Source organism: Mytilus californianus, unplaced genomic scaffold (assembly GCF_021869535.1).
Source record: "Mytilus californianus isolate M0D057914Y unplaced genomic scaffold, xbMytCali1.0.p SCAF_9, whole genome shotgun sequence".
Lineage (NCBI taxonomy): Eukaryota > Metazoa > Mollusca > Bivalvia > Mytilida > Mytilidae > Mytilus > Mytilus californianus.
This window is the reverse complement of record NW_026262745.1, coordinates 46,837,894-46,863,921: the sequence shown is the minus strand read 5'-3', so window position 1 is coordinate 46,863,921 and position 26,028 is coordinate 46,837,894. Positions and strand designations below refer to the sequence as shown.

Genomic DNA, 26,028 nt, shown 5'->3' with positions numbered 1-26,028 from the left:
GACGTATGTTGAAAAAGAAAACAATGTCACCGTCAATTTGTTTAGGGGATCAAAAAGGGGTTTAATTACTTTAAAATGGAGATATCGTATGGAATTGTGATTTTTAATCACAATTTCATTCATATCTATAATAAAATCAGTATTTTAGAGTTCTTAGGAAACAGGTACAATGAAAAGAAGTTGAACTTTACTGTTTTGAAATAGAAACGCAGCCAAAACCAGGTACAAATTGACATGACTGGTGGTCACCAAAATTGATGTATAATAGTAAAAAATGATGGCTTCATAATTGCGTAGAAATTTGAAATAGGTTACCCAGTTTCATTTAAGATTGTTAACGTTCTATTCCGTATTTGGATACGCAAACGTCAAGTTATATAAATTCGATGTTTATGGCGAACAAAACAGATGGCTGATCATTTTTAGAACGGACAGGATAAAGTAATAAGCAAATAAAAGTTATTTTCGACAATGTTTCAATGTCGTATTGAAACTATTTTGTTCACAAAATCTACAAACTTTAAAAATCGATTATAATAAAAGCATGACAAGTTGAAAAAAATAGTTTAAACGTCGATTTTTTAGCCGATTTATTTCGCGGACTTTTTGACGTCACCGACGACTGTAGCGCCACCTAATTAATTCCCCCTGCTATTGTTGCTGATAGATCTTGACGACAACGGACGTTTCCAAGGACTTGCTTTCCAACTGTGACGTTGTATAAACATCAGTTCGACGTCAGACCCTAACGTTGCGCCTACGTTAGATTTTGGTTGTATATGATATTTTTTAGACGTAAAAAAACTGACGTCTACTCAACGTCATGACATACGTCCGTTCAACGTCTGTACAACGTAGTTACAACATCAGTACAACGTTGGTACAACATCAGATCTACCAACAGGATGAACACGAATAAGGATGTTCCACGTCTGTACAACGTCTAATCAACGTCATAACAACCACCATTAAACCTCTTTAAATATCCTCAGATGCCTGTACAACGTCTAATCAACGTCCTAACAACCACCATTAAACCTCTTTAAATATCCTCAGATGTCTGCACAGTGTCTAATCAACATCCTATCAACCACCATTAAACCTCTTTAAATATCCTCAGATATCTATACAACGTCTAATCAACGTCATAACAACCACTATTTAACCTCTTTAAATATCCTCAGATGTCTTCAGAGCTAATTAAAGACCAACGTAAATCCTTATTAACGTTCTTAAATTGGACAACTTATATATAATTAAGGTAATGAAACAATAATTCATATAAGTGGACTTCCTGAATAAGTGCTTCAACATCTTTAAAACCTCAGAAAATCATTCCTTCCAACAAAGGTTGGTAACCCTATAATTCATGTTTCCACAACTACTTTGCACATCAATCTGCTGTTGACCAGGGGTTCAAAAATAGTCGCATTGTCCGGGCTTGACCAGTAAATTATATTTTTGAGTTGATATGCAGAGCCTGAAGTGGACATATAAGGTTTTGCCAAGTAAATTTAGGAGAAACCAACAAATATCAATTAGCTAAGTTCTAAAAAGCAGAACTATGAGCTTTGAACACTTGAAATATGTGTTGAAACAAAACAATAAATAATTGAATGAATCAACATATTTTAATGTGGTATTTTTGAAAACATCAATGTCAAATTTCTGCTCCATTTTATTGATGTCTGCTGCTTCATCAGTTGATGTCTCAGCTTTCTTCTTCCGACCACTCGTCCCATTCTGCCAGATGGGTACTTCAGGTAAGCTGCTGTTACCTGTATTTCATGTACCATTTCTAAAATAAAAAATGTTTAATTTATGTGAAAACCAAACAGTTTAGTGTTAACAACATAATGTCTTTAGTGCTGCATTATCGATGTTTTAAGCAAATTTTGAGGCAAACAGTTAAACCCCTGACTTCAATAACAAATTGTTCTAGGTATAGTAAAAATATTCTTTATATTTTTTTTATAAAGCAAGGGATCATACATTGCAAACACAGATCAATGATGGAAAATACAAAGTATTTTTTTTCAAATTATCTAGAAATATCACCGAGATCTTGACAGTCACTCATCTTGAGAAACAATAATGCACCGCAAGCACCGAGATCTTTACAGTCACTCATCTTGGGAAACAATAATGCACCGCAAGCACCGAGATCTTGACAGTCACTCATCTTGAGATACAGTAATGCCCCACAAGCACCGAGATCTTGACAGTCACTCATCTTGGGAAACAATAATGCCCCACAAGCACCGAGATCTTGACAGTCACTCATCTTGGGAAACAATAATGCATCACAAGCACCGAGATCTTGACAGTCACTCATCTTGAGAAACAATAATGCTCCATAAGCACCGAGATCTTTACAGTCACTCATCTTGGGGAAACAATAATGCACCGCAAGCACCAAGCTCTTGACAGTCACTCTTGAGATACAATAATGTTTTACAAGCACCGAGATCTGTACAGTCACTCATCTTGGGAAACAATAATTGATGCATTGCAAGTACCGAGATCTTGACGGTCCCTTATCTTGAGAAACAATAATGCACCACAAGCACCGAGATCTTGACAAACACTCATTTTGTATAATAAAACACACCCATAAAAAATGTATCCTACATTGCCAGATAGACCCCTATAATTTTACTATAATTCAAAATTTTTCATGTATAATTAATTATATTGATATATTTTATTTTGTATATTTTAATTCTTCATCAATAGATATTTTTGGCATATTTCTGCTATACGCAAGAAGTAGTTAAACATTGAAACTTTGTTTACATTCTTCCTCACCAGTCTTTTGTGAAATTTTTTTTTTATTTTACATGTATATGGGTTATGTTTAGATACTATAGGAATATTTGCTTTTTCCTTGAATTTTATGTGCTGTAATAATTAAATACGGATAAAGCAGAAGTATTCATGGTATTAAATACATCATCTATTTCGACGTTATCATATAAACCACTTTGAAATTGGTCAGACTGTGTATTAATTTGCTATGGTCACATGTGTTTCTTATCTGTATATTACTTCACCGATAACATGTTGGAATACATTCTGTGAGTGTAGAGTAGAAAAGAATTTGTTTGTTTTAAATGTATTTCAAGGTCAAAAATATCATGTGTTGTAAATCTTTGACTTGTAATTGCATCAACATATATAAATAAGAACGAAACATTATCGTTTAAATTTACATAGGTGAATTTAACTTCAATAAGGGGTTATAAATAATTATTTCAATACTTGCCAGACGAATAAATTCTTTAATTTCATCCGATGTTCAATGATATATTATGAATCCATCCTCTCTGTATCTGCAATGAAAGAATTTTGGAGAAAGCGTTACTAAGTTGAAAAACTTGTATCTAATACCCATTTGTCCATTTTGAACAATAAAATATGTTTAAACTAATATTAGAATACTTTGCCACACGCTTAAGTTTTTACAAAATCATTGTTCATACTTTTTTTAACACAAGTTCCTTCACCCAATTTTCAAGTCTAGGTTAGTCTATAAAACGGTATATACTATGAAATTTAGAGCGAGGGGCTTGCCCCGAGCTCTTAATTTCATAGTATATACCTTTTCATAGACTATCCAATTTAGCACATATTTACAACTCGAGTAATCTTTTAATTGGTCTATTGATAGTTTATTTTGGCTGACTACTTGTATCACAGGTGTTTGTAAAACGGAGCTCATTAACGAAGTTTTGTAAATCTACTCACTAGTATCATTGTAAAATATGTTATTCCAAAAGGCCCTTGACTCCAGAACGAAAAGATGGTAGCTGCTGGTGTAAGTATGTATATTGATATAAAGCGGTGTTTTACTATACATGTTCTTCTTACATGGTAAGATGACCAAATAAATTGTCCAAAAGCAGGCAATAATTAAATTGCAGTGGAAGCTTTACATGTTTTGAAAACATTTTTTAATTTCACAGTAAAACTAAAGCTATAATAAATTTGAAACATATAGATACAATGTAGTTTGTCCCCATAGATATAGTCTAGCAGATAGGCATTAAAAAGCAACTACCAATAGATCACAGATTATAGGTTTTGTGTTTTTTTTGTTTTTTTTTTTATTATTTCAAAGTAAAAACTAAAAGATTTATCTGAATATGTGTATATATATATATATATAATTGGCACATTATCTTCAGACATAATCACAGTTTTTCAATTCATGACATCGTCCTGAACATGCATGAAATATTTGCCACTGGAAATTAAGCAACCGATAATCAATAAATCAATCAATTCATGACGAAATAGATCACCTTCCTTAAGAAAGTTTAAAAAAATTATCACCAAGTTGCTTTAATTTCCCCTTCACAAGGTTTCATAGTACCCACTTTTTGTGTACAAAGTAATTGCATGGATGATACATTATCATAATTTTAAGATATCGTTGTACTCTAATCAAGGTATAAAGAACCATATGTATTACCCTTTATTTAAATGAAAGAAATTTGCAATTGTCAAAAACATTTTTAGATCCAAAGATTTTAATAGGAGGATATTTAAAAATCAACGTGAAAACTAATTACAAACTATTTAATTTAATTTGGAACACAGCATTTTATTTCAAAATAGCCAGTGGCAATTTTTGTTTTAAATATCTTGATTACGATACAATGAAATCTTACCCTTGTGGTCATTCATGCGTAGTTACTTAGTACACGGGAAAAGTATGTACTATGAAAATTAGAAGGCAAATATAAGCAATTTGATTGGACGAGAAGTTGTAAGTATGTGCTAATTTACAAGTCAAATATATCTAGATTAAGGTCAACCTAGTTGTTCGCTGAGGCTTCAATTATAAATTATATCTGATCCGAAATCTGATCTGCACAGATCACTGTTCACTTATACTTGCGGGAACAGCGACTAATTACAGCTACAATACTGTTTACACTAAATTATTATCATATATCTACTATTAAAGCAAGCAATAAATGAAAATTACACTTACTTTGCACTTCTTACAGCATCCGTCGTAGAAATTGTTGTTGTAATCAAATTGGCGCACATAAATTCGAAATGTCGGCCTCATACGCATGCGCCAATTGAAATAAAATCAGTTTTGTGTAATTGAAATATTTTACGGCGAAAATTTTAAAACAGTTTATTCATTCACTTTAATCATATCAATTAGATATATTAGCAACAGTAATCGTTGAATTTATTCAAAAACACAAGTAAACCAATATAAATAAAAGGTTGCGTGCCTGCTGGGTATATATTTCCAGGTACGTGTTATTTCGATTAATATAGATGTCCGACCGACATTTGGAATCCGACGTTGTGTCAACGTTGTATAAGGTCGTGACCAAAAAACAAGGTTACATAGACGTCATTCTATAACGTCCGACAGACGTCATTCTATAACGTCCGACAGACGTTTGCCAGTCGACGTTGAACCGACGTTGAATTTAGGTCGCCGACGTTGCGACCTATTTTCAACCAAATATCAACGTCTGTACAACATCGGGTGCCTGCTGGGTTGTTATGGCGAATGTGCCTGCAGTAAAAGTTGCTACGCCCCTAGCCCCCTGTAAAATAAATAGCTGTGACTCATTACGGCCACTTAGTCTAGACAAGGTTGGCTTTAGCCATACATGTTATTACTTCAAAGAAACATTTAAATTTAATAGTCTGTCTTAAAAGTGTCTTTAGTCTTTAAAAAAAATCTAAAAAAATAATATACATGTAAGTTGACAATACAGAACTTTGTTAACTAATGATGCCATATATATTGGATAGGGGAGATTTTCTGGAAAATGGTATGAAAATATGGGAAAACCTATGCATGTTTCCAAGTGGGCTGTTCTGTTTCAATGATGTTTTTTATTGTTTTTCATACCATTTTCACCTCCAGTATGAAAATCTGCCCCCTATTCAATATGGGGTCATTAACCGTGAAGTCCTGTATTGCATGGAATAATATTGTAGCTGTTTTAAGTACATGTATGTACATACTTTTAGATATTTGGATGATATATTGGCTCTCAATAATGACGACTTCAGTATGTATACTAAATAAATGTGTCCTGTTGAACTTACTTTAAATAAAGCTAATACCAACAATGACCACTGTCCTTTCCTCGATCTTGATATCTATATCATTAACGGGAAGCTTAATACAAAAATTTATGATAAAATAGATGATTTTTCATTTCCTATCGTTAATTATCCATTTTTAGATGGTGACGTTCCCTTGTCACCATCTTATGGTGTTTATATATCTCAACTTGTACGATTCGCTCGTGTATGTAACAACGTATTAGATTTTAGCGAGAGAAATTTATGTATTACTGAAAAATTATTACACCAGGGTTTTCGATATCATAAACTAGTCAAAACATTTACTAAATTTTATCATCGGTATAAGATCATCATTCGTAAATATAACTCAACATGCAGATATCTTATACGTTCGGGTATTTCACATCCAATCTTTTATGGTAATATTCTTTACAAAGCACAAAAATGTCAGTATTCACCTCAAAAGCTAACAAAACCTTTAATCAGACTTATTAAGAAGGGATATAGTTACGATACTGTTGTCAGGTCATAAAAGATTGCATATTTTGGCGTTAATATTAATTCACTTATAGGGTCTTTGCATCGGAATTAAACACATTTATTCTAAAACCAGTTGTTGGCATGACACGGGTTATGATCTTCTCATATATTTGATGACGGTATAATACTAAACCCCTAACAGGAGGGATTGTGCCTGATATTCATATGATGTAGACATAATCTTTTAAACAGTTTAATTGAGGTCTGGAGCTGGCATGTCAGTTACTGCTAGTAGTCTGTTGTTGTTTATGTATTATTGTCATTTTGTTTATTTTCCTTTGTTTCCTATTCTGACATCGGACTCGGACTTCTCTTACACTGAGTTTTACTGTACGTACTGTTGTGCGTTTGTTTTTTCTACATTGGCTAGAGGTATAGGGGGAGGGTTGAGATCTCAAAAAACATGTTTAACCCCGCCGCATTTTTGAGCCTGTCCCAAGTGAGGAGCCTCTGGCCTTTGTTAGTCTTGTATCATTTTTAATTTTAGTTTCCTGTGTATAATTCGGAGTTTAGTATGACGTCCATTATCACTGAACTAGTATATATATTTGTTTAGGGGCCAGCTTAAGGACGCCTTCGGGTGTGGGAGTTTCCCGCTACATTGAAGACCCATTGGTGGCCTTCGGCTGTTGTCTGCTCTATGGTCGGGTTGTTGTCTCTTTGACACATTCCCCATTTCCATTCTCAATTTAACATAAATGCCAAAAATTAATTTGAATATATAAATAGTTTTTTTATATACATGTGTAATATATGTAATGTTTCTTTATTTATTCTAGGAATGAAGAGCAAAAGGATATAGCAGTCTTTATATAAAATAGTTCAGGAATCCAGTTGGAAAGAAGAGCTTTTCAGTTAAAAGTATTTCCTGGGAATTAACAGGAACTTCTATAAATGTTTTTTCTGGAATAGTTATTCAAAAGGGCAGTGAAGTGAAGGATTAAATTAGGCAAATATTGTTGAAGTGGTAAAATCAGACCCAAGAGATGTACAAAATTTCTACAATACATGTTACAGCTGACTTTAGCTACTTAATCACATTGACATTTGTGTGCTTTTATGTTTTCTTTACATAATTACTACAGTTCTATTAAAATTAATATTTTTATTCTTTGTCACAATTATTACTAAAACAAATACAGCATTTTAATATGGTTTTTCATAGTCTAACTTGCATTGTACTTAAATAAGTTGTCTGTAGATGTTTACACTAGGTTTTCAGGCATTTCACTTCACTTGATTGAAACAGCATTTAAATTGTTGTTAAATTATGGCCTGAAAAATACATTTAACATTTTACAGGAGTTTTCACAATCAGTGAATGGCTGTTTATCACAGTAGTACATGTACATTTCACGGTCTTTTCACAATGGGCACATAATTTATCACAACTTTTTCACGGTGTACATTTTTGTTTTTCACAGGGTTTCTACGGTCTCTTTACCCAAGTTTTCAGTTAGCCCCTTTTCACAACAAATAAAGGCATATACTGTACTATATCTACATTTCACGGTCTTTTCACAATGGGCACATAATGCATTATCACGACTTTTTCATGGTGTACATTTTTTTTTTCACAGGGTTTCTACGATCTTTTCACCCAAGTTTTCAGGTGGCACCTCTTCACGGCCTTTTCACAGCCTTTTCACGAGTCATTCCACGACATTGTCACGGATAAGTTTCACGGCCCACCGTAAATTAACCGTGACAAACACTGTAAAAATCACCAGCATTTTTACGGACATTTTCACGGCCAATCTACGGGGCATTGTTCCAGTAGTGTTCCTCAGGCAAAGTATTTTTATTTTAAATGTTTGAATTGAACGTTCCTTATCAAGGTAAATCAAGAAGGCGCTTTGGACGTATGGAATTTTTAAAGTGTTATTTTCATTCAGGGTGAATTTGATAATATTTCACCATCTCCAAGTTAAAAGCACAAGGATATGTTTTTTACCATCTCTGCAAACATATTTACCAAAACGTGTATGACTTTTTAGCCTTCAGGGAGACTCTTGGTCATTTTTGTGTTTCACTGAATAATACTGTTTTCGGATCTTTATCTTTAACATTTTCATATTTGAGAGAGAGAGAGAGAGAGAGAAAACAGCCTAGAGTAAAATAAAATTCCCCGAGACGCTACGCGCAGGTAGTTTCTTCTCAAGACCGACAGGATTGGTAAAAAGACACAATATTTTGGAAAAATACCTAGGCGATGGTGAAATATCAACAATGTTCATCTGATAAAAGAAACTGCAACAAACATTCACTAGCTATAAACTAATAAACAAACAGGATAATCATATTTAAGGTATAAATATAAAATAAATCACACGTACTTTGTGAATTTTTCGCAACAAGTTTTCTACTTTCCCTACTTGGATGATATTATTAGTTACATAGTGTGCTAGTGACCTAATACGATATATATGGGGTGAGAGCGTAGCTCGAGTCCCCATATGGAATTTACTGACCCCATATATATCGTATTAGATCACTAGCACACTATGTAACGAATTTATCTTACCGACTATCTTAACATGTGGTATTTAGACTATTGGCATATCAAAGTGATCTAGTCTGCAATACCGTTAGTATTAAGAACCTACTTCCATTGGTCTATACAAAAAAAAATGCCAACAATAACAATTTGTTAGCTTTAAATGTGTCTGTTGAAACCTTTAAGATTTTTCCTCAACACCGTGAAGTTTTTACAAAGGGACGTAACACCACTACTAACCGTGTATGGAAATAAGCCCCGCTTACTAACCAAATATGGAATATACACGGTCTCCACGCGGTTGCTTTTAACCAATCATATTCATAGAAATGTATAGGAGGTAAGATAAATTTTTTCGAGGTGCTTGGACCATTTTTTGAAATGATCCGGAAGGGAAGAGAAAGAGAGAGAGAGACCATTTGGGACAATAGAAAATCATAAGTCAAATAATAAACAAAACAGTGCACAGAAAATAAAGATTGAGCTACACGACTACACCAACAAATAAGGGTGAAGTCAAGTGTGCGGGAAATGTAACAACTGAGGGAAAGAGCACCGGATTGAGATTATGACAACATGATTATATGTGTGGTCATCTGTCTGGCAGATATTGCATAGCAGTCAATCAAATCATGATGGCGTCCATAAAACTTTCGAACAAATGACTTCATATTTACAAACTGATCGTCATGTACGGAACTTCATGACGAATAACGATGAAAAATCTTGCCACATAACGTTCACGGTAAAAACAAAATCTGTTTTTGACATTAACGATACATTTTGGGGCATGACGATCAAAATTAACTGTGTGAAATAATTTGGATGGAACCATTGGAAAATATACGCTGAAAGATAATACCATATCACCTGTTATGTCAAAATATGAGGACCCAATTAGGTAATCGAATAGAAAAATATTACATCTTTGTTCTAATAAAATAGAAACAGCAGAGATATTTGTTCATCAGAGTGGTCATTTATTTAAAAAGAAAATTATTAGAAGATTATCCAGCATCTTCCTGCTGTGAATTTTAAGTTGTAAGTGGGTCACGCCAAATTCTTTTAACGTTCTCAGGGTTGTTGGTGTTGAAAGAATAAGTAACGGTGGTCAAGCGTTGCCATCGGATCGTGAAAGCAATTAAGTACAATTTAACTGAACAATCTGTGAAAATATCCGCTGTAATATAAACAAGCGGAAAAATCGTAAAAAAAGAAATTTGTCTGTCAAAATGGTCTAGCTTCCTTAATGATACCATGCACTAAGGTAACGAAAAATGAAGTACTTAAAAAAAACAACACAAAAGGCGACACATAACCGTATGCGAAACATTAAGGAAAACACACGTTTTGGATCTATAATGGACACATTCCAATAATTATGATATATTTGAAATTATATCTTTTGTTTATCAGATAGTACAGTAAAATGAAAGTGATGTTTTCTTTGAAACGGTTAAGATTAGTTTTTAAAAGATGGATTTTGTTGATTTTTAATCAAAATTGATCGTGAAAGATCAGGCCGACGCGTGAACAGACAAGACTTATATAAGATTTGCTCATTGTTGATGGCCGTACGGTGACCTATATATACATGCTTACATTTACGTATCAGAAAATAAAATTTCTTTTGCGATTGATTAACTTCATCGGCTGAAGCGTGTGATATCTTAAGAACGTACATTTTTAGAATGTAAATGACCACCACTTCATTTTCTACAAAACCTTTAAAAAAACCTCAATTAAAAATAATACTTCCATGGTCACTCACAGAGGAAAAAATAAAGATAAAAAAAACCCAATATGTATGTAAAAAGTACAGCGCTTTCGTGTTCATAACTTAAAAAAACATTTTATTTTTAAATATAATTATATACTGTAAATTCAGAAATTAATGCGTGCATTTATTATTGCGATTCATTGATTACTTGTAAAAGTGCGAGATCTTATTAATGTAATTGCAAACAATTTTTGAAGGAAAATTACTATTGGAATTATAAAACGAGTTTACATTATAACGAACCTGATACTGTTGCATTTTTCGCATTAATAAAATCATTGCAACAATTTCTGAATTTACAGTAACCACATAATCTATTTTCACTTAAGGATGTACACAATCTAATTAAAATATAGATCTCGGATTTCGTTATACTACGTTATACTACATACGAAGATCTAACAAGTACCCTACAAGGTTTCACTTTTGTGACCTTATATAACGTAATATTTGACCCCAGAAAGTATTTATATCGACCAATCAGAATGCTCCTTATAAACGCGATCTAGGAACATGTTGAAGATGGCGACGTAGAAATGGAAAAACAACATAGAAAATGCATTAACTGAAATTTTGCCTTAGTACAAAGTGAAAGAATTGAAATTTGAGAAGAGACAAATTTTGGAAATCAAAGATTGCATGGTCAGGCTTCCAACATGCTTCAAACGGGCTATGGAAGAGTTTACATACCAGATATCTGCTACCCGATAATCAAGTCAGCATTCAAAGGTAAATTCTCGAAAATAAGAGTATTAAAGGTTGACATTTTTCTATCATTGGGCAACTTCTCGAGTGTTTATTAAAAAAAATCTTTGTGGAGGATTCACAGTGTACTTAAAAAAAACATGACAATATCCCAGAAAATACATTGCAAGTCTTCATTCTATTTCTAATTCTCCTACCAAAAAATTATAATTTACAAAGTCAATGAAGATATGGGATCAGATAAATCTAAATTCATTGGTAATAGTATATAAATCATAATGTCATCTTATTAATGATATTCTACTGTGTACTTGCAAAGATATACATGTATACTTATGCCAGCACATGCAGAAGAAGTTTTAATATCAGCATACTTTTTTTACTTCTGTCACACACTGATACATGTTGATATCATGTGGTGCTCCAGATAATTGTTAGGGGAAATTTTCTGCCAAGAAAGAAATTAATTGTTCACTATTCTTGGACTCGGCTACAGTGGGTCAGAATGGCAATTAGTGTTTCAGTGTTCATTAAATATTAGCTTAATGCTTTGTGAGAAAAATAACTTCATCCTGTTTATGTACATATAAAAAAGAAGATGTGGTATGATTGCCAATGAGACAACTCTCCACAAGAGACCAAATGACACAGAAATTAACAACTATAGGTCACCGTACAGCCTTCAACAATGAGCAAAGCCCATATCTCACAGTCAGCTATAAAAGGCCACGAAATGACAATGTAAAACAATCAAACGAGAAAATCTAACGGCCTAATTTATGTAAAAAAAAAATGAACGAATAACAAGTATGTAACACATCAACAAACAACAACCACTGAATTACAGGCTCCTGACTTGGGACAGGCACATACATACAGAATGTGGCGGGGTTAAACATGTTAGCGGGATCCCAACCCTCCCCCTAACCTGGGACAGTGGTGTAACAGTACAATATAAGAACGAACTATAAAAATCAGTTGAAAGAGGCAAAAAGTGTTACTTTAACCGTTCCAGAACAAATGGTAAAATTTCTGAATTTTTCGTTTCCATTCTCTAACTTTTAGTTTGCCTCAACCAATTGTTATGAAACTTATACACAATACTTATTACCAAAAAAACTCAGATCAAGCACAAATTTGGGTAGCATCACTTTTACCGTTCTTCAGTTATGTCGTTTTATAACTTTATATGATCTGCAAGAGTGGGCATCATCTGTGTCCTATGGACACATTCCCCATTTATTGTAGTCTTTTATACTCAAATATTTAGCTTTAACTACATGATTGAGTAACTTTGCAGAGGCGGATTTAGAGGGGGAGTTCAGGGGGCTCAGGACCCCTTTTTGGAAAAATTTGGTTGTTTATATAGGGAATCACTGAAGCATGGCTGTACAGGCCCCCATTATGAAGAAAATTTCTGGGTTCGCCACTGCTTTGTTTTCATTTGTAACATTACTAGTATAAATAATTTTGAAGACTTGATTAAGTAATTATGCTCTTGACTGATAAAATACTCTATCTTTAAATTCAACACGTCCAATACATATACTTGATCAATATATAGAAGAACAAGACAGACAAGGCTATCTCTATCATAGTACATACATGTATGTTAAATTGTTCAGAAAACAACCAACCATCAAACAAAATCAATAGGTATCTTATAAGATTAATGTCTGGAAATGATGATGCTAAACAAAAAGTAAAAAATGTGAAATGAAATGAAATACAAGTTTAAAGATTTGTGTACAGATTCTGATAATAAATACATGTACGTACAAATTTGATTAGGGAATCCACACCTCAAGGACTAATCCCAAAAAGGATTACTCAAGGGCCAGTGTTTTTATTTCCCCAAAAATGTTCAAAGATAAGAAGATGTGGATCCTAGAAATGGATTCACAGTGTCAATTTATAAATTTACTTTTAGATAACCTACATGTATATCTGTAAGTAACATTTATTTAAGGACAATAAAACATTCTGTCATTAACCAGAGGAACATATCAATTAAAATGTGTTTGAATAAACACTAGTATTAAGTAACAGGGTACATGTAGGTAGGGAAACACTAAACAAACATGCATGTACATTTTTTCTTCATCTTTTAGTCTGGAAAAGCTAGTAATAATTATTAAAGAAAAAAATTAAATGAGTTCCTCTGAAACGGATGTTAAATAATCTTAAATAAGCTTTATAATGGAGTCAGCATTGTTTTGAAATCAGAATATTCCATAAATATATTTAAATTGATATTTCAGGAGCAGACATTCTTCCCTGGTCTATATAGCTTTATTGAAAGGAATCAGACACAGAAAGTTTTGGGAAATGAAATTGAGAGTCACTGTGAATAATTCACACACATGCTAGACATAAAGAAATGGCCAGACACAGGCTCAGCTATAGAATCTGTATCAACTGGAAGCAACAGCATTTTCATCAGAAAACTAAAAAGGATGTGAAAAACATGAAACATGCATTTGGAAATGTTCAGCCGCCAAACAAATAGATATGCCAGGAAATGCAAATTGTTTGCTAATATAAATGTCAATGATGTCTGTACAAAAGCAAAGATATAAAAGCCTTTTTCATTTATACATGTAACAGTCATATACAATACAGATTTAAGACCATCAGACAATCTTTAAATCTTTGGAAGCCACAGTACCTAGTCCAAGACATTCCATATTTTCAACTCGTTATGAAGACAAATTTGACCAATTTGGTTTCCAATAGAAGTTTAAAAATAAGTTCTACATGTACATGACATGATGATCACCAGCAATGAAGGTGATATAGGATATAATATTCAAAGTAGAGAAGTATAAAGTGAATTTGAACCTCCCACCATAATAGCATTCTGCACATTTTGGATCACATATGGATCAAGCTGTTGTACTTGTGAACTAAAAGATTGTTGCTTGTTTGTTGTCAGGTACATTGTACATGTTGACAGTGCTATACGTTCATTAAATAAAATGCAGTTCAGAACAGTTATATTTTAGTAATAGATAGATTTCTTCTGTCTTTATTTGAACGGATAAACCAGATAATTAAAAAAAAAAATTTCTGACAACTATGTCTGTTCTGGAACTGAAGACTACCTTCACTTTTTGTATCTTCCTTGTTCATTTTCCTCCAGATAAATTACTGACTATCACCATGAGGCTTATAACATGTATAAGTAGGCTTAATTCCTCCAAGGTCTCCAGTTATGTCCTGTCTGTGACAAAAGTTTCAGAATACAAGACATGCAAAACATGAAATGCTAATCGGACAACAACATTTACTATTTATATGAAGTTTTATATTTCAGAGGGTAGAAATCATGGATTTGTCATTCTTAAAATCATAATCATGATAATGTATAAGGAATCCTTATGTTTAGAAGTTTCTGTCAAGACATTTGTCCATTGTCCTTATTCCCTTTTCATTGTTCAGTTCTCCTTAAAAAACTACATGTGTAGTGATTTTATCAAGTGAATTTGTGGCATATTATAAGTAATACGATAACTATATTTGGTATACATGTATGGGATCAAAGGTTTACATGTACATGTGTTGTCAGACGGGGTTCAACTTGTCTCTCAATTTCTTGTCGAGCCCCGGGTTCTCACTAAGGCGAGTCCTGGACTCATCATTTTCAAAACTTGCGAGTCCCAAGATGCATGAAAATTGTAAAATGTTGTATCAACTGAGCACATACATGTATATCACCATTTTATCACAAAAGTTAAAAAATAATTTAAATTTTGTGTAATTAGGGATAGTGATGCGGCGGCGTTAACTCACTTCTTAAAAGCTTAATATTGCAGAAGGTAGAAGATCTGGATGCTTCATACTTTGTATATAGATGCCTTATGATATGAAGTTTCCGTCAGTCATATGTCTATTGTCATTGACCTCATTTTCATGGTTCAGTGACTACTTGAAAAAAAAAGTTCAGATTTTGATTCATGGATCAGTGAATAAGGTTAAGTTTTCATGGTCAAGTCCATATCTCAGATACTATAAGCAATAGGTCTACTATATTTGGAGTACATGTATGTAATGATTGTAAGGTGTACATGTCCAGCTGGCAGGTGTCATCTGAGACCTCATTTTCATGGTTCAGTGTTACTAGTTTAGTTTTTGTCGAGCCTGCGACTTTTGTCGCAGAAAGCTCGACATAGGGATAGTGATCCGGTGCCAGCTACGGCAGCGGCGGCGGCGTTAGCTAACTTCTTAAAAGCTTTATATTTTAGAAGCTAGAAGACCTGGATGCTTCATACTTTGTATATAGATGCCTTATGTTACGAAGTTTCCGTCTGTCATATGTCCATTGTCCTTGACCTCATTTTCATGGTTCAGTGACTACTTGAAAAAAAAGTCAACATTTTTTGTAATGTTAATTTCTCTCTTATTATGAGTAATAGGATAACTATATTTAGTATGTGCGTACCTTGCAAGGTCCTCATGCCCGTCAGACAATTTTCATTTGACCTCGACCTCATTTCATGGATCAATGAAAGTTTTCGTGGTCAAGTCCATATATCATATACTATAAGCAGTAGGTCTACTATATTTGGTATATGGAATGATTGAAAGGTGTACATGTCCAACTGGCAGGTGTCATCTGACCTTGACCTCATTTTCATGGTTCAGTGGTCAAAGTTAAGTTTTTGAGTTTTGGTCTTTTTTTCTAATACTATAAGCAATAGGTCAACTATATTTAGTATGTGCGTACCTTGCAAGGTCCTCATGCCCGTCAGACAATTTTCATTTGTCCTCGACCTCATTTCATGGATCAGTGAACAAGGTTAAGTTTTCGTGGTCAAGTCCATATATCAGATACTATAAGCAGTAGGGCTACTATATTTGGTATATGGAATGATTGTAAGGTGTACATGTCCAACTGGTAGGTGTCATCTGACCTTGACCTCATTTTCATGGTTCAGTGGTCAAAGTTAAATTTTTGAGTTTTGGTCTTTTTTTCTAATACTATATGCAATAGGTCAACTATATTTGGTGTATGGAAATATTTTATGATGTACATGTCAGTCTCGCAGGTTTTATTTGACCTTGACCTCATTTCCACGGTTCATTTCTCAGTGTTTAGTTTTTGTGTTTTGGTCTGTTTTTCTTCAACTTTAAGCAATGGATCAACTATATTTGTTGTATGGAAGGATTGTAAGGTGTATATGTCTGTCTGGCAGGTATCATCTGACCTTGACCTCATTTTCATGGTTCATTGGTCGATATTTAGTTTTCTTGGTTAAGACTGTTTCTTAGAAACTATAAGCAATAGGTCAACTATGTTTGGTTTATTGAATGATTGTAAGGTGTACATGTATTTCTCGTTTGGTTTATCTGACCTTGACCTCATTTTCTTGGATCATGTTAAGTTTATGTGTTACTTGTAGTAAAGCTTTATATTTAGGACTATCAACATAAAATCAATGGTTAGTTAAGAAGGCGAGACATTTCAGTGTGTGCACTCTTGTTGTGTTTTGGTCTGTTTTTCTAATACTGTATGCAGTAGGTCAACTATATTTGGTGTATGGAAATATTTTACAATGTACATACATGTATCAGTCTGGCAGGTTTTATTTGACCTTGACCTAATTTTCACGGTTCATTGCTCAATGTTAAGTTTTTTGTGTTTTGGTCTGTTTCTCTTAAAATTTAAGCAATATGTCAACTATATTTGGTGTAAGGAATGATTGTAAGGTGTGTGCATGTATGTATGTCTGGTAGGTATCATCTGACCTTGACTTCATTTTCATGATTCATTGGTCCATATGGAATTTCCATGGTTTGGTCTGTTTGTTTTATACTACAAGCAATAGGTCATCTATATTCTGTGTATGGAATGATTGTATTAAAGGTGTACATGTATTTCCGCCTTGGTTTATCTGACCTTGACCTCATTTTCTTGGATCATAAATGTTAATGTGATACTTGTAGTAAAACTTTATAAGTAGGACTATCAACATAAAATCAATGGTCAGTATATATAGTAGGCGAGACATTTCAGTGTGTGCACTCTTGTTTCAACTTATAAGTCTACAGATATCTAAATAAAAAATTAAGGTATATACATTAGGTAAAAATAAAAGACGGTGTTCATGTGACCCCAACCTCATTTTACCCATCAGTGATTAAGGTTATTTTTTTGTGCAAATTAATATATATTGTGGTTAATTCCATTTCTCAGATTCTACACAATGTATATAAAGCAGTAGGTCAAAGTTTACATATGAACAAGAAGAGATACTATACATGAAACGTTTATATATATGTTAATAATGATGATGATGATGATGGATAGCTGCTTACAGTCCAGTGGCAAATTAATATGCATATTCAGGACAAGAATATGTTTATGTGATGTGAATAATAACCCTGCTTTGTAATAGACCGACAGCAACTAAAATAGCAAAAAATAATTAAATGACATCTAGAATGCAACCTACATGTATATATAAGGCTTCAATAGAAGGAAAGGCAATTGTCTATGCAATATGTCAAGCTCTAGTCTTTAATGTGTCTATAAAAGTAGTGAATAAATTCAGCAGAAATATCTTGTTCATTGTGTCTGTGATAATCATTCATGTACATGTACATCACATCACTGCATGTACAAAAATGTACCACATCTATTTTATATAGATCTGTCATATGCATTTAATACACAATTCTAAAAATAAAAAAATAAAAACTAGGCCTATAGGCCATGCAACATGTACTACAAGTATACAACAGGGTTTATACTTGGTACAGGCACATGAAATGTGATTGCATTTAATGAAATAGTTTTTGTGTCACCTGAGACCATTGTTGTAAAATGTGACACTTAGTGATTACAATCAGCATAATCGTGCAGCAGCATAAACTATTTGAATAAAGTTTGATATTTCAGAAGATAGATGACCTGGATGTTTTATACCTTGTACACAGATACATTTTTGTGTACCTTATATGTGTAGTCACTAAGTTTCTGTCCAACAAATGTCCATTGTCCTTGACCTAATTTTTATGGTTCAGTGACTACTTGATTAAAAATTATGCTTTTTTTTCTCATTTGAAATTTTCACTTTACAAATGTATTATGGTCAAGTCTGTATCTCAGATTCTATAAGCAATAGGTCAACTATATTTGGTGTATAGAATAATTGTTAGATGTACATATGCATTTTGGACTAGCAGTTTTCATCGAACCTTGACCTCTTTTTCATGGTTCAATCTTTACTTGTTGTGGTTAAGTCTATTTCTCAAACTAGCAATTAGGCCTCTACATTTGGTGTATGGAATGATTTTAAGGTGAACATGTCCGACACAGGCATTTTTTTCTGACCTTGACCTTTTTCATGATTTATTATTTATGATTTTGGTCTATTTTGCAGACACTTTGAAGCAATAGGGCCACTATATTCTGCATATGACTTTTTTAGTAGTAATATCTGTCCTGCATTTTTATTTTTCACTCTATTTGGTCCTGCCTTTTTTAAAGTTTATCCTGACTTTTTTTTTTACCTAAATTGTCATCCTGAGGCCATGTTTGTTTGCCCTAACCCTATCTACCCATATAATAGCTGCCTACTCAAAATCTTTTATTGTCCTGATGTGAAAAAGTTTTTTTTTAATCAGATAGGCATGAAGACTAAAAATCATCTGACACTTTAATTACTCTTTACTGAAAAAAAAGAAAATGCCTACCTACCTACCCACTGTCTCTACCTTTGGGTAGGGTTTGGGCAAACCAAAATATTTTTAAGTGTGGCCTGACTTTTTTTTTTTGCAAGTGTCTCATCCTGCCTTTTTTTTACTCAAAACTCCTGTCCTGCCTATTTTTTTCAAATTTCATCCTAGCCCCCCCCCCTAAAAATAAAATGGTAGCTCCCTATATAACTTTTTCAAATTAACTTGGATTTGAATAAAACTCTACAGCTATCTCAATCATATATTGATCTTACAAAATGCAAGGTTATTTGGAAGTCAGGTTTATTGCTAGCTGTAAATGTAAGGATTTATTTAAAAGGTAAAAAAGCAAGAATTTTCAGTTCGAGCTAAATTCACAGCTATCTAAATCATATATTGATATTACAAAATGCCTGGTTATTAGTCCCCTACCGTCAAAGTCGAAGGGGACTTTAGGTTTGCACTCCATCCGTCTGTCTGTATGTCCATCTGTCAGTCTGGCAAATCAGTTTTCCACACTTTTTTTTTTCTTCGTGCTTGAAGATATTGATTTGATTTTTGGTGTATTGTTTTATCATGACAAGTTACAGATCAAGTTAGAATTTTATTTATCAAGTATTATGTCAATGATAGACAAGGATTGGTTTTTTGTATATATGTATCTGCTACAGCATGGGAATTGTATAGGAAATACACATGTATTTAAATATATAGCCTACTACCTAAGATTTTTTTCTTACTAGATACAAAATAAAAGAGGCCCCCCACCTGACAGTTCACAAAAATTCGTACAGTAAGGCACCTCTCTAGTAGACTCGACCAACTGAGCTAAAAAAAACTTCACCAGAGCAGCTAATAGAGGACAGTTTTTTTTCTTGTATGCAAGCCGAGGGGGGTGCTTGTGGCGCTAAACATATATATGTATGGTTTATCAATGCTTAGACTTTTTACATGTCCCATTCAAACTATGCATAGTTTGCACCCCCTTATCAAAATCCTTGATCCACGTCTGGCAGAGGGAAGCAGTCAGGGGCGGATCCAGCCATTTATAAAAGGGGGGAGGGGTTCCTAACCCAGGATAAAGAGGGGGGGTTCCAACTATATGTCCCCATTCAAATGCATTGATCGTCAAAAAAAAGGGGGGGTTCCAACCCCCGGAAGCCACCCCCCCCCCCCCCCCCCCCCCCCCCTGGATCCGCCTCTGGCAGTGCTATAGTGTACAGTTTAACAATAACAGTGTTTACTGTAATCTTTATTTTCCACGATTACGATCCGACCTCAAGTCATAAAGCATATGAGGCACATCTGAAAACTTTGACAAACGTCACATATTTCAAATATTCATGGCTATAGTTACAATATGACGACGAAAGAGATTTAAAAACTATTTCCAAACGATTAACAATCGAAGCGATAAATTTTAAGTCCCATTGTTTTTATTTTTTGGATACCCTCGGGACCTTTCAATGAACCTCATTCAAGTAAATATGTTCCGCGTGCGCTGTTCAGATTGGATAACTAGAATTCTGATTGGTTGAAAAAGTCACATGCAAAATCTTTCAGAAGTGAAACCTTATACGGGTAGTTGTTAGATCTTCGTATGTAGTATAACGTAGTATAACGAAATCCGAGATCTATATTTTAATTAGATTGGGATGTACACCTCTGAGGAGCCAAAAATTCTAGAATTAAACTTTTTTTCTTAAACTGATTTTTTTGGTTTATATGACTGTAAGAAAGTAATTCATTAAGAAAAAATCATATGGTGGTGCACTTCTTTTTTGCTACGGCCATTTGAAAGTACCAAATTTTTAAAGATTATCACATGTTTATCAATCTTTACCCATTTTTGGGCTATTATCATAAAAAAAATCACAGTTTCACAATTAATTTTTTTTTCATACTTTCACTAAAGATGAAGTGGACCAATCTGAATTAATTTAATTTAAAAAAAAACACTATAGGTTGGTGTTAATATCAGAAAGTTTTATAAAAATGTGATGCTTTTTCGTATTAATTTCACCATGTTGTCAATTTTGTCAATTTGGTTTTTTTTTTTCTCTTTTTTTTTAGAACAAAAAGCATAATATTTCAACTTCTTTGTTATAAATGATTGAAAAAATACATATCTACGACTTTAAAAAAAAAAATGATATTGGATGTACATATTTTTGATAAAATCTTTTCTTTGTTCCCCTTACCCATTTTCTCAACATTTTGGCTGATGACCGGATTGGTTATAAAATTTGAAAATTGTATTACTTAAAAACTACTTATTATAAGTACACAATTTGTTCACAGAGTTTAGTTTAATTACAATAACTTTTTAAATTCATTAATATTTTCCACTTGTATCACATGTTTTGGAAATTATTCCCGAACGAGATTTCAACGAGACTGAAGCATCAAAAGAATACATCCTTAAGAGGACAAAATAATAATAACAGCTAACACTGGACAACTCTTAAGTCAAATGGTTTAGCGTATATCGGGATGTAGTGCGACCTGTTAACACTTTTTCGAGCTTGAACGTAAATAATTTAGCTGGGCGTATCTAATGCAATGAAGGTAGGAATTCTTTTAATCGTACCGTCTCGGTGGTTTCGTGGTAGCGGTTTCGCCTCGAGTACGGGAGGTCATGGTTTTGAACCCCGATCGGGTCAAACCATAGACTTTAAAATTGGTATGTGTTGCTTCTCTGCTAAGCACGCAGCATTAAGGAGTAAAAGCAAAGACTGGTCAGGATAATGTGCCCGGATAAGGTGACATGTTGGTGAACTAGCACGTTGAAAATCAGGCTCAGCGTGTCGGTCTAGTACAAAGCAGGGTTAATATTCATATTACATTAACATGTTCACGTCCTGAATATGCATATTAATTTCCCGCTATATATAAGTATATATAATAAGTATGTGACCGAAATTTCTAGGACTCTAGGCACATCACGATTTTCTCGCATAGGAATTTGCGAACAAACATTTGTAATATTATGTAGTAAAACAGATGAAATCATACTATATTTATACAACAAAAATTGACAAATAGAATGTAATCATTTTTGTTTCAAACATGTGAAATAGCCAATAATAATCCAAAAAATTAACGGTAAAACACGCTATTATTACAAAAATATCCACTGTAACATGCAAAATTAGAAAAAAAAACAGAATTGGGACAACAGAGATAATACAGGGATTCGAACCTAAACCGACAAATCCCTATCGTTTAACTCGTTGATTTTAAGCATGCTAACCTCGCGGCTACCAACTTATACTATACAACTGCCCATTGTGTATATATGAGGGTACAACCCCTGTGTGTCCGATGTTTATTTATATATATAAAATAGACATCTAAGTTGTAACCCATTGGTAGCCGAGAGATTTCGTCGATGTGTTGATGTCAGTCATTCATAACAGATTTCTAGGAAGGGTTCGATTACCAGTAAAGGCATGTACAAATTACAAAAATTAAAGGTAAGTTTTTAAATTAATTCCATTAGTGAACAGAAATCAGTAAATTAGCCAATTCAAACTTAGTATATGTAAGAGCATGATAATCCCTTTCTTCATGAATAAGTACGAGCGTTAGTGAGTACTTATCATGAAGTAAGGGATTATCATTCTCTTACAAACTTAGAATATTGTAAAGTGCTCAAGGCTCAAATGATCTATTCAAAAATTAGTTTCATTGTCAGTGCAATGTTTATAATTGATGCATGACTTCCTTTTTCGGCATGTCATTTATGGATTAGTTTTAGTGATGTGAGGACTTTCTTATCATTTGGGAAATTTTTTTTTTAAATGCGTTATAGATATTAGGTGACACAACAGTAGAAAGAAAGGGTAGGAATTGTATGTTTCCTGATTGTGAGTATGAATGTAAATAATGTAATATTTTAGTGAGGAGTTATCCTTTTTTATTTACAGTTTAAATCAATTAATACATTTGAGTTACAACTAAAATTTAATTCACAGCCAATAATTTGGTCCGGCTTTTTACATCAAATACTGTTTCATTATGTTTAGTTTAAGTTTAAACATATTTTATTTGCTAAATATCAGCAAAATGGATGAGACACAAGTAAATCATACTTATGAAGTCTTCTACATTTAAATATATAAAATAGATTTTTCTTATCTGAAAGATTTTTTTCATTATGTCAGGGAAATGTTCGAAAATAATGCCCTTAAATGTTTTTAATATGTTCAAAATTAAATTCCTGTTTTTTTATCGGAATATATGTATTGGAAATAACTATTCAACCTAACCGCTGATCAAGTAATCAAAGTTTTGGAAAGCTAAAGATTTAGGTTATTTCTTATCTGAAAGATTTTTTTTCTTTTTTTTGCATTGCTTTGGTATTGTTTAATTTTATAGTAATTTGAAGTTATTAATATTTTCATAATAAAATTCACGGTACCAATTTTACTGCACCAGTAAACTTCAATTTATTTTGTTTGTTTCACAATTCAACTTTTAGTCAGTTTCAATCACTGTGTGATAAATCCTTTCAATCTGATAAATGTGCTTCGGGGCAGTTGTAACTCATTTATAGAAACTCTTTGTTTTGAACTGTAAATAGACCCAAATAATAGGATAATCCCTTACTAAGAATATGATTTACATTCATTCTTCACAGTTAAGAGGCATCCAATCCTACTATTTCATTGGTCGAGAGTACTTTGCTATATTCTAAATGAAATTAGAGACACAAAGGAAACAATTGAATATAATTTGATGAGTCCATTTCAGCGGCAGATTTAGGAAGCGTTGATTCTAGAAAAAGAATCCACGGTAAATGAATAGGCTGACGTCACCACAATGGTTTAATTACTCATATCGACATCAAAATTTTGATGGGCGGACAAACATACAGAAAGTTGCTGTATGGCACCACAGACTATTCGGTATGGTCTTAATAAAAAAAAAACAATATGACATTGAACCTTCATAGCCTAACAGATAATTCCCGAACAAAAAGTGAGCCAGAAAAAGTCATGGAATTCCAGTCTTTTGTAGTATCAATTACATAAAAATGTTATTATTATTACAAAATGATTTGAACACTTTCATTAATTTATGCAATGACAAATAAGCGACACCGGATCTTTCACTATCTCAAAAAAGTGATACCGATTTTTCACGATCATTAATATCAAATTTATACAAATATTCAAATGTAGACCCTCTTTCCCATTAAGCTTCTTCAGAATAATTTTTAGAGCCATTGAAACAATAATATTTTTCAGAGAATAGTAATTTAGTCATTGATATAATGGAAAAAAATTTGACAGACAGTTTTTTTCTTCAAAATTAGCCCTTATATGTCAATAAATTCGATTATCTATTGACCTTGAATGTGTCTTTTTGATAAAATTTCCTTTACGATCCTATAAAATATCTATATATAGTTTGAAATGTTTAACATGTTTCATGTCGGGGCCATTTTGTCATTGCTGAAGGCCGTACGGTTGCCTATAATTGCTTAGATCCACTTCATTTGGTGGATAGTTGTATCATTGGCTATCATATCAAATCTCATAATATCTATATAATTATTTAATAGTTGGTATCAATTATGATTAAATTTTTGTTAACTTCATCTGTCTTGACGAAAAAATGGAAAATATTAAGTCAGTGGCTTTTTAAATTTTCACATTATAAGCGTATCAACACAGTCAGATTGTGTTATGCGTAAGGTGATTAACGCGTTTGCGTTTTTTTTTTTTTAAATATCTGTTCAAGTAATAATGTATTCCTTAGGAAACATACAAAAATAGTGTGTTATGTGTTTGATGCTTTTTACATTATCATATCTATGTAAGCAAAGATAATTTAATTCAAGAAGGATGTAATAAAATTTTATTTTATAACAAATAACTACTAAAGAAATATCAAAATATTTCATCTTTAAAAAACAAACTAATTGATGTGCATAAATATAAAATAGGCCCGGGTTCACAGACATCCTTGTATTTGAAAAGATACTTTGAGTGCTTTAAGAATATTCAAACGAAATTTTAGGTGATCTATGCTTTAAAATGTTCGAATTCATTTCAAATGTAATACATACATATGTATAATGCAACTTTTAAAGAAAGACTAAACAATACCAAGGCAATCAAACCCATAAGTAGAAAACAAAAGCCTCGACCATTGCCACATCAAAAACGACGAAAATACAAACAAAAGTCTACAAAAACACCACAAAGGAAAAAGATTAAGCAACACGAACCACACCAAAACAGTGGGTTAAATAGGTGCTTCGTATGCGTAAGCAGTTGTTGCTCCCCAAGTGAAAACCTTCGTGTTACTCATTTAGCCATCTGATTCGTATGAATGACATTGCCTAAAACGTCTTCTTGGTTTCATATTTTTTTGTTCCACTGGTACCATGATGTCCCTATTTATTTAATTCATGAAATTTTCTTAAAAAAAATCAAACACATTGTTCACTGACACCCCTACCTTTTTTTACTGAAACCCCTTGACGACAGACTTTACTTGTGGATTTTGTTTATGCATAACTCCAAAAAACAAGTGTTGTGTGTTTTATCGAAGGTAATTAGTCTTCAACCTCTGAAAATGTTTAAAGAGAGGCGAAAGATACTAAGGGGACATTCAAACTCATTAGTCGAAAATACATGACAACGTCATGGTTAAAAAAGAAAAAGACAAACATACAAACAACAGTACACAGTACACAACATAGAAAACTAAAGTCTGAGCAACACAAACCCTAGCAAAAACT

The 26,028-nt window shown here is 33.0% G+C and overlaps 1 protein-coding gene and 1 long non-coding RNA gene across 4 annotated transcripts in view; one reads left to right on the top strand and one right to left on the bottom strand.

Annotated features, from left to right (window-relative positions):
• Positions 1-26,028, bottom strand: part of LOC127716535 (sushi, von Willebrand factor type A, EGF and pentraxin domain-containing protein 1-like) — a 61,745-nt gene that overhangs the window by 25,583 nt on the left and 10,134 nt on the right. The window lies entirely within an intron of this gene.
• On the top strand, positions 11,241-14,608 carry LOC127716536 (uncharacterized). Its single transcript, XR_007988987.1, has 2 exons — positions 11,241-11,618; positions 13,856-14,608. It is a non-coding gene; the product is annotated as an uncharacterized LOC127716536 (long non-coding RNA).